Raw genomic sequence first — 9130 nt, 5'->3', positions numbered from 1 at the left:
CGAGTTTCACTGCAAGGAGCTCACGGTTGCTGATGTCATAGTTCCTCTCAGAAGGGGACATCCTTTTGGAAAAGAGGGCCACTGTGGAGCTTGGGGTTTTCACCTGACCACTGAGACCATCCATATGTCATGACGCAGTACTCAACGTGACCAGAGGTGGTGCTAAAGGCCATCTTCAACTCATCTCCCTCCCGGATGCTTACAAGATTATAGGCACTTCACAGATCGAGTTTGGTGAATATATTTGCCTCCCGAAGCTATTCTAGGTCGGGTGGGACCAGAGGCAAGGGATACCAATACTTGACAGTCACTTGGTTCAGTCCATAATAGTCAATGCATGGCCTTAGCCCACCCCTTTCTTCTCCACAAAGAAGAATTGGGCAGAAGCTGGTGATGTGAAAGGGCAGATGTACATCTGTTTCAGGTCTTCCTCTATGTGTTATTCCATGGCCTGTGTCTCTTTGGCTGATAAGGGGTAGATGCAGTTGTGAGGGGGGTGTGGCTCTGACCAGCAAGTCAATCGCAGAGTTGTGGGGTGATGAAGAGGGAGACCACTAGCCTTGGCTTTGCTAAATACCTTGTTGAATTCCTGGTATTCTGGCAGGATGATCACTTGGGTTGTGCTTTCGGGGCTTTCGGTGGAGGTGGAGACCACCTGGACTGAGAAGGTGCAGAGACAATTTGCATGACAATGTGTGGACCAGTGTGTGATTTTGTGTTCCTTCCAAGAGATTTAAGGGTCATGGGTTTGCATCCAAGGGAACCCCAGCATCACCGGGAACTTGGTTGTTACAGTGAACTTTAGTGGGTGTTGCAGTGGTAGCAATGGTAGCTGGAGTTTCTGGGAGAGGGCATCATCAATAAAGTTCCTCACTGCACTCAGCAGACATTTAGCATTAAAACATCTTGTATACAGAAACTGTCACTGTGAAGTGTGATGAAATGATGAGGTGACAAAATTTTCCACTTTCACAGCAAACAGTGACATTTTATAAAAAGGTCTGCAGGACAATTAACAGAGAGGAATGTAATTAGATATTCTGAACATAAAGTACCACCATCATCATAAGTGCAAGCATTGTCCCCATGCCAAAGAAGTCCCCAGTGTCCTGCCTCAATGACTACTGTCCCGTTGCACTCACACCCATCATCATGAAGAGCTTTGAGAGGCTCATCGTGAGACACATCAAGACCCTGCTGCCCCCCCCCATTAGATCCCCTGCAATTCGCATACTGTCCCAACCGCTCAACGGATGACGCCATCACCACCACCCTCCATCTGGCCCTCACCCACCTGGACAAAAAAGACACATATGTTCGAATGCTGTTCAAAGACTTCAGTTCAGCATTCAACACAATCAGTCCTCAGCACCTGACTGGAAAGCTGAACCTGCTGGGCCTGAACACCTCCCTCTGCAACTGGATCCTGGACTTCCTGACTGGAAGACCACAGTCAGTCTGGATCGGGAAGACCACGTCCAGCACCACCACATTGAGCACTGGGGCCCCCGAGGTCTGTGTGCTCAGTCCATTGCTGTTCACCCTGCTGACTTACGACTGTGTAGCAATACACAGCTCGAACCACATCATCAAGTTTGCCAATGACACGGCCGTGGTGGGTCTCATCAGCAAGAACGATGAGTCAGCATACAGACAGGAGGTGCAATGGCTAACGGACTGGTGTGGAACCAACAACCTGTCTCTGAATGTTGACAAAACTAAGGAGATGGTTGTTGACTTCAGGAGAGCACAGAGTGACCACTCTCCACTGAATATTGACAGCCCCTCCATGGAGATCATCAAGAGCACCAAATTTCTTGGGGTTCACCTGTCAGAGGACCTCACCTGGTCCCTGAACACCAGCTCCATAACGAAGAAAGCCCAGCAGTGCCTCTATTTTCTGCAAAGGCAGAAATAATCACATTTCGTTGCTTTGCAGCGTGAAATGAAGACAGACACAAATTTTGTTTTATCCAGCTGTATTTACTCAGTGCAACTTATCCAAGTGAAAGATATAAAAGCAACAGGTCAGAAAAAAAATTAATAAAAAAACAGAATCACTGAGTTGGATAAAGGATCACCCCCCTCCTAAAATGACTTGTAAACTCAATCAGGTGTAGCTAAATGGCCATCTCAATGGCACACCAAGCCATTTGACTTCCACCTGTGATCAACTGTGATTTTGATTAGCTCAGCATAAAAGAGCTATTCCTGGAGCATTTCGGTCCTCGGTAGTGAAACTGACGCAAACAATCAACTATGGGTGGCAAGGCACTGTCAAAAGATCTCCGGGATAAAGTTGTAGTCAGGCACAAGTCAGGAGATGGATACAAAAAAATTTCAAAGGCTTTATCAATCCCTAGAAGCACAGTGAAGTCTATTATTAAGAAGTGGAAGGTGTTTGGTATAACTGAGACCCTCCCTGGATCAGGACGTCACTCCAAACTGGATGGAAGAGTGAGGAGGAAACTGGTCAGAGAGGCTCCCAAGAGGTTTGAAGCAGTTGCAGGAATTTATGACAAAGAGTGGTCATTGTGTGCATGTGACAACAATATCACAAATTCTCCACAAATGTGGCTTGTATGGGAGGGTTGCAAGAAAAAAGCCTCTCCCCAAGAAAGGCCACATGCAGTCATGACTGAGCTTTGCCAAAATGCACCTTGAAGATTCTGAGGCCATGTGGAAAAAGGTGTTATGGTCAGATGAGACTAAAATCGAATTATTTTGCCTCAACACCAAATGATATGTCTGGTTGAAAGCGAATACAGCTCACCATCCAAATAACACTATTCCTACAGGAGTTGGAGGTGGTAATATCCTGTTGTGGGGGTGTTTCTCTGCAGGAGGGACTGGAGCACTTGTCAGGATAGAAGGAAAAAAGGATGTGTCAAAAATACCATCAAAATCTTGAGGAAAACCTGCTGCCCTCTGCCAGAAAGTTGTCAGTGGGAAGAAGTTTCACCTTCCAAAATGTCAGTGACCCAAACCACACAGCACAATTGACCACACAGTGGTTGAAGGAGAAAAAGGTGTTCCCTTCCCTTGTTATGGATATCCATTTCTTCCCTGGAACAACCCCGGTCACAATGTATGCCTGGTGATTTTGTTCTAGCTTGCAATCACTCGTTATTGAGTCAAGCATCGGTTTCTCCACTTGCCTTAACCTCTGCTGATTGCTGGTTTTTTTTGTGGTGCTATGTTGGTTAAAATGAAGGTAGAATCTGCTTGACCCTGATTAGCAGCAAAGGGACTTGGGAACACGTGACCTCGAGTATACCCACTTCCTTTATAATGTGAGTTCACAGCCTGATTCCTTATATTTCCTGCTTTTTTGCAGAATTCATCATCTCTTGCTCTTCTTTATATCTTTTGATATTTTCAAGCTGTTATGGAGGAGAAATGAATGTTAGTGAATGTAAAACATGCCAAACTCACTCAACACACCATTCAAGAGAAACAAAATGCAGTAAGCTTAAATGCTACATATGTTAATAAATCAGTAATGAAATATTTAAACACACTGACTGACCTGAGGTTCAGTTTTCCATACTTTGCTGCGTCTAGTCTCCCCTTCCTGTAAGAATGTGTATGCTGAATAAACAGGGATCCTCCTCTGTGTCATACTGCTTAAACTGATACCCCTGGAAAACTGTTGGAGTGATGGCGGTTTTTTTATTTGGGCTTTGGATGAAGAACTCGGAACACTTAGACCTGTCAAAGTCCTTCACAACCTCCGTCAGGGCCAGTGAAGAGAAAGCAAAGAGCAGGAGCACCAGAGTGAGGAACTTCATCCTGACACACAGTGGAGCAGCGTGTGAGGAGTGTGTGAGGAGACAGAGGGCAGAAAATACAGTTAAAACTTTATGTTCTCGAAAACCAGAACATAAATGGCATCAAACTAAATCGATAGTATTTCAAGTAGCATGGAAGGAGAGCCTTTTGAGCTATAGGAAAGCTCTTAGTGCTGCTAGATCAATGTATCTCTCCACCCTAATTGAAGATAACAGAAATAATCCTAGATTCTTATTTAATACTGTAGCAAAATTAACTAGGAATAAGACCACAATAGAAACATGCACACAATCATTATATAGTCATAAAGTATATATGACTTCATGATTTTTTTCAATGCTAAAATTGAAAATATCAGGTAAGAAATTCAGACTATAAATTTAAAACCGGACAGTTTTATAACTAACCCTGTAGATGATAATATATTAATATCAGATCAACAATTACAATGTTTTACTCCCCTTGAAGAGACTGAACTAATTTCACTAATTTCATCATCAAAATCATCAACCTGTATACTAGATCCTTTGCCAATTTGTTTCCTGAAACAGATAATTCCTGAAACAATCAAACCTCTTTTAAAGATAATTAATTCTTCCCTTAGCATTGGCTATGTACCTAAATCTTTTAAATTATCAGTTATCAAGCCCTTTATTAAAAAACCTGACCTTGACCCCTGTCAGCTGTCTAACTGTAGACCAATATCAAACCTCCCCTTTATCTCCAAGATCCTAGAAAAGGTTGTAGCACAGCAGCTATGCTCACACTTACATAGGAATAACATTCATGAAATGTATCAGTCAGGATTTAGGCCTCATCATAGCACAGAGACAGCACTGGTTAAAGTGGTAAATGACTTACTACTGGCCTCTGATCAGGGCTGTGTCTTCTTGCTTGTGCTGCTTGACCTTAGTGCAGCTATTGATACCACTGATCATGCTGTTCTCCTTGATAGGCTGGAAAATGTAGTAGGCATTAAGGGAACAGCCCTTTCCTGGCTCAGGTCTTAATTGACTGATCGTTATCAGTTTGTAAACGTAATTGGTGACTTATCTTCTCATACTGAGGTAAAGTTTGGTGTCCCGCAAAGCTCTGTTTTAGGCCCACTGCTCTTTTCTTTATATATGTTACCTCTGGGCAAAATTATTCGTAAACATGGTATTAGCTGCCACTGTTACGCTGATGACACACAGTTGTATGTTTCAGCAAAGCCAGATTACAGACACCAGCTTAATAAAGTTGAGGAATGTATAAAGGACATTAGAAACTGGATGCTTATTAACTTTCTCTTACTTAATTCTGACAAGCCAGAAGTACTTGTACTAGGACTACATGCAGCTAGAAGTAAGCTTTCTGATTACATAATAACTCTGGATGGCCTTTCTGTTTCATCATGTGCAGCAGTAAAAGACTTTGGTGTGATTATTGACTCTAGTCTTTCTTCTGAAGCTCATGTAGATAATATCAATAGGATCGCTTTCTTTCATCTCAGAAATATTGCTAAAATAAGAAATATATTGTCACTACACGATGCAGAAAAAATAGTTCATGCTTTTGTTACCTCTAGGATGGATTATTGTAATGCCTTACTGTCTGGATGTTCCAGTAGGTGCATAAACAAGCTCCAGTTAGTCCAGAATGAAGCAGTGAGAGTCCTTACTAGAATCAGAAGATATGACCACATCACCCCTATCTTATCCACACTGCATTGGCGGAGTCCTTGCTTGCACTCTGCACGCAAAGTACATTGTCCTTAACCATTAGAGGACAAAAGCTTACCTAACAATCTCTCTCTCCCTCACTCTCTGTCGAGCTACACATGCTATTTCTGAGATGCCAGTGATCCTGATGCCCCTTCTGCTCCTCCTCGCTGCCTGACCCATCCTGATGCCCTACTTCTGATTGGAGTTCTCATCGGTTGAGTTCGCTCGCTGCTGCCGGGGGTGGCCCCATATGGATGGCCTGAAGAACCATTTGGTTTGCTGCGGATAGTGCCACCTGGGGGCTGTGGAGATGGCTTGGGGATCACATATGGGGAGCTGTACTGTAATGGCTTGGGACTGCGATTGCTGTAGTGGCTTTGGGGCTGCGGATGCCACGAGCACCTTCTTACTCAGGACTCCATCAGTGGACGGTGGATAGATTTTAAGCATACCAGACTTCTTGCAAAAACTGTGATGAATTTATTGGTTGCTCAGTTGCACTATTTGTCCATATAGTACACAATAATAGAAGGGATTTATGTATAAGCGCACTATCCGTTGCACCCAGATGAGGATGGGTTCTCTTTTGAGCCTGGTTCCTCTCAAGGTTTCTTCCTCATATTGTCTCAGGGAGTTTTTCCTCACCACCGTCGCCTCTGGCTTGCTCATTAGGGATAAATTCATAGGGATAAATTCACATTTATATTTACATTATATTTTTTGTGAATCCATTTATTTCTGTAAAGCTGCTTTGTGACAATGTCCATTGTTAAATTCACTATACAAATAAAATTGAATTGAATTGAAATTCACTTCAGACACACACACTCCTCACACATTCCTCACAGACTCCTTACACACTCCTGCACTGTGTGTCAGGATGAAGCTCCTCGCTCTGGTGCTCTTGCTCTCTGCTTTCTCCTCACTGACCCTGACGGAGGTTGTGCGTTCTTTCAAAGAAAATGTTGTGATTTCTTCATCCAAAGCCCAAAAAAGGAAATCATCACCCCTACTGTTTTTAAGGGGAAAGAGTATAAGCAGATTTGTCAGTGCTGGAACAACAGATACAGATTTGCAACACTCTATGACACTCTGCGGAGGATCCCAGTCTGCTTAGCCTGCATGTTCCCCTTCAGGAACTCGAGCTGCGTCACGAAATGCTATGGGAACGCCCCCGCGTGACCGCGCTCTGAATCACGTGTCTAATCCGTCCAATGGATGGGCGAGACGTCACGGGCGGGGTGACGTAGCGACCCGGAAGCATAAAAGCCAGAGCGGCGAGCCCCGCGTTAGCTTCCTGTTTTCAGCAAGTGCTCTATGTTGATTGTTTGTCTATTTTCCGTCTGGTTTGTGTTTTATCGGCGGCATGCCTAAAGCCAAGGATAAGACAAAGGGTGAGAGCGGGCAGCGCTTCAGGCTGTGTGTTCCTCCCTGTCCGCGATATATTACTTTTTTCCGGACCTCCACACTGAGGTGTCGAGGTCCTGGAATAGGCCGTTTTCAGCCCGGTTGTTCAGCCCCACTTCTTCCCATTACGCTAATGTGGCGGGGCTGGACTACTCCGGTTACAGGGTGATGCCCAGGGTTGAACAGACACTAGCCAGCTATCTGTCCCCTGCTGCTGCATCGTCCCTGAAGGCTCCGGCGTTGCCTACCAAGCCGCTGCGGACCACCTCAGCGCTGGTAGGCAAGGCGTACACGGCAGCAGGTCAGGCCGGTGCGTGTCTGCACACCATGGCGGTGTTACAGGCGTACCAGGCCGACCTGCTTAAAGAGCTGGACGCTCTCTAGCTCGTGGGGCTGCTGGGCGGGGGCAGCCCCCTCTGTGTACGGCCCCCTCCCACAGGGAGGCCCAAAAGCAGAGCGTCGCCTCCCGTGCTCCCCCGAGGCGGGAGCAGGAGTCACGACGACGCTCTGGGCCCGGCCCTTCGGGCACTAAGGCGGATCTGAGGACCGTCCTCATGTCCAGAAGGGCCGCGGCTATGAAGCCCTGACGGTTTTGGCCCAGGGCTTCCGAGGGCGGGCCCCTCTGGGGCGACGCGGCGTACACCTCATCTTACGGTGCCCGGGTCCCCCCAGTGCCCTCAGGAGGTTGATCTGCCAACCCTGCCACCTATGGTGCTTCAGGGCGCAGCGGTCTCCGGCGAGCGCCTCTCCCAGTTCTCGCCCGGCAACGTAGCGGGTCTGGGAGGCTCGCGGCCTCTCCTGAGGTCTTCGCAGCGGTTAGCTCATTTCCCCCATGTCGGTTCGCCGCCTCAGGGCACCCAGCTAACCGCTTCTATTACACCAGAGGTCAGTCTCGAGAGACTGATTCCCTTAGTGAGCTTTCTGGCAGCGTGGAAACTTCTGCCTGAAATGTGTCTCATTGGGTCCTGCTTACTGTAGAAAGAGGCTACCGAATTCAGTTCGGCTCGCCTCCACCTCGTTTTTCTGGGGTTCTTCCCACTGTGGTGGGTCCCGAGCAGGCTCTGGTATTGGAGCAGGAAGTACATACTCTCCTGAGGAAGGAGGCCATCGAGGTGGTCCCTCCTCACGACAGAGAGTCAGGGTTCTACAGCCGGTACCACTATTGTAAGTCGCTCTGGATAAGGGCGTCTGCCAAATGCCGTAAATGTAAATGTACTTCATTGTTCCCAAGAAGGGGGGAGGGCTGCGTCCCATTTTGGACTTGCGGCAATTGAACCTCTCAGTCGCTCGACTGAAGTTCAGGATGCTTACGGTCACTCAGGTCATGTCTCAGATCAGGCCCGAGGACTGGTTCGTCACGGTCGACCTAAAAGATGCGTATTTCCACATCTCCATCCTTCCCCCGCACAGGAAGTTCCTGAGGTTCGCTTTTGGGGGCGAGGCTTACCAGTATCGGGTTCTTCCCTTCGGCCTAGCACTCTCACCCCGCACCTTCACGAAGTGCGTGGATGCTGCCCTGGCTCCTATGCGACTACAGGGCATCCGCATACTGAACTATATCGACGACTGGTTGATTTTAGCTCATTCAGAGCAGATGGCGGCTCGGCATCGAGATGCCGTTCTCGCCCATATGAAGGAACTGGGGTTAAGACTAAACGCCGAGAAAAGCGTGCTTTCTCCAGCTCAGAGAACCGCTTATCTAGGCGTCGTGTGGGATTCGACCACGATGCAGGCATGTTTGTCTCCTGCTCGGATCGATTCGGTCCTCACAGCGGTCGCGAGAGTGAAAGTAGGCCGGTCACTCACTGTAAAGCAGTTTCAGAGACTGCTGGGCCTATTGGCAGCTGCGTCCAACGTGATACCGTTTGGCCTGCTGCACATGAGACCCCTACAGTGGTGGCTCAAGACCAGGGGGTTTTTCCGAAACAGAGGAAACCCGCTCCGCATGATCAAGGTCACGCGGCGATGCCGCCGTGCCTTAGCTGTGTGGAGAGAACCTGGGTTCTTGTCTCAGGGCCCGGTCCTGGGAGCTCCTGGTCGCCGCGTAGTGCTAGCGACGGATGCGTCCCTCACCGGATGGGGAGCGGTCATGAGTGGCCGTCCTGCCCGTGGTCTGTGGAGCGGCCGCCATCTCACTTGGCACATCAACCGCCTGGAGATGCTGGCCATGTTTCTAGCTCTGAACCACTTTCTCCCAGACCTAAGAGGCCACCACGTGTTGGTGCGCA

Source organism: Pangasianodon hypophthalmus, chromosome 2 (assembly GCF_027358585.1).
Source record: "Pangasianodon hypophthalmus isolate fPanHyp1 chromosome 2, fPanHyp1.pri, whole genome shotgun sequence".
In the NCBI taxonomy this organism is placed as follows: Eukaryota; Metazoa; Chordata; class Actinopteri; order Siluriformes; family Pangasiidae; genus Pangasianodon; species Pangasianodon hypophthalmus.
This window is presented reverse-complemented; position numbering follows the sequence as displayed.